Source organism: Rhagoletis zephyria, unplaced genomic scaffold, assembly GCF_001687245.7.
Source record: "Rhagoletis zephyria isolate East Lansing unplaced genomic scaffold, Rhagoletis_zephyria_1.1 Rzeph_scaffold_00010, whole genome shotgun sequence".
Classification (NCBI taxonomy): domain Eukaryota; kingdom Metazoa; phylum Arthropoda; class Insecta; order Diptera; family Tephritidae; genus Rhagoletis; species Rhagoletis zephyria.
The window spans coordinates 376090-377131 of record NW_016157094.1 but is presented as its reverse complement, the minus strand read 5'-3'; positions in this window follow the sequence as shown (position 1 = coordinate 377131).

Below are 1042 nucleotides of genomic sequence, written 5' to 3'. Positions count from 1 at the left end.
GGGCACTTTCAATATTGTATACTTACAAATCCGTCCATTTAACTTGTTCATGTACTACTTTCTGTCAAATGTAACTAGGTGACTACCTACATTTGTGCACTATTTTGCTTTATTACTCAAATTGTTAAGTATAAAAGTTGGTCTTATTGCTCAACGAGAAATTAAATAAAGCAAATTTGTTTTATTTCACATTCAATTGGGAAATAACACAAATTTGCGTTATTGCCGTTTGTGTTATTTCACCCCCCCAAAAACTTTCAAAAAAGCAAAATCGCTACAGCGAAAAAAATTGTTTAAAAAACCGCATAAATTAAAAAACATAAAAAGAGACCTAAGTGTACTTGAATCATGTAAATCGGGTGTAAGTAAATTTGAGAAAACTAGTTTGAATATCCTTGTTGAACCGTACTATGGTGTTAGTGATTCTGCGTCGATGGAAGACACTATTGATATAAGCCAGGGTTAGTCAAATTTTGGAGATTCTTGTATCAAAAAAGAGATGACAAAGTTACTGAAAATCGATATATAACAATTAGTTAATTCATCAGGAACTAAACAAAACTAAAAAGTTTATATAAATAGCGTCGTCAATGCATTTTAAAATCATTCGATACTATCGATAGTTTCAATCAGGGGCGAACGCAGAAATTTTTTTCGGGAGGGGTTTTAAAATTATTATTATTTTTTTTTTTCATTTAATCAGTTGCACCAAATATGCGTTTCGGTAGTACAAAATGTTTATATTTTTTAAATAAATTCGAGTTATTACATATGTATGCATGAAAAATGTGAAATATCATTTCTCTACTGCTTCGACTTAAAAGAAAATATTGTAATCAGTATTTCTTTATTCACAACTTCTATATTTCTGTGGATTCTAAGTAAAGCTTAACCATATAATATTTGTTCCCCAGTTTTACTTCGTAAATATGACTCAAGCTTAAGAAGGAGCGTTCACTGGAAATAAGTGTCACAGGAAGTGTTGGCCCTATCTGCAAAAATCGGTATACCTTTAGGTACAGTGATTGATTGCAAACATCAG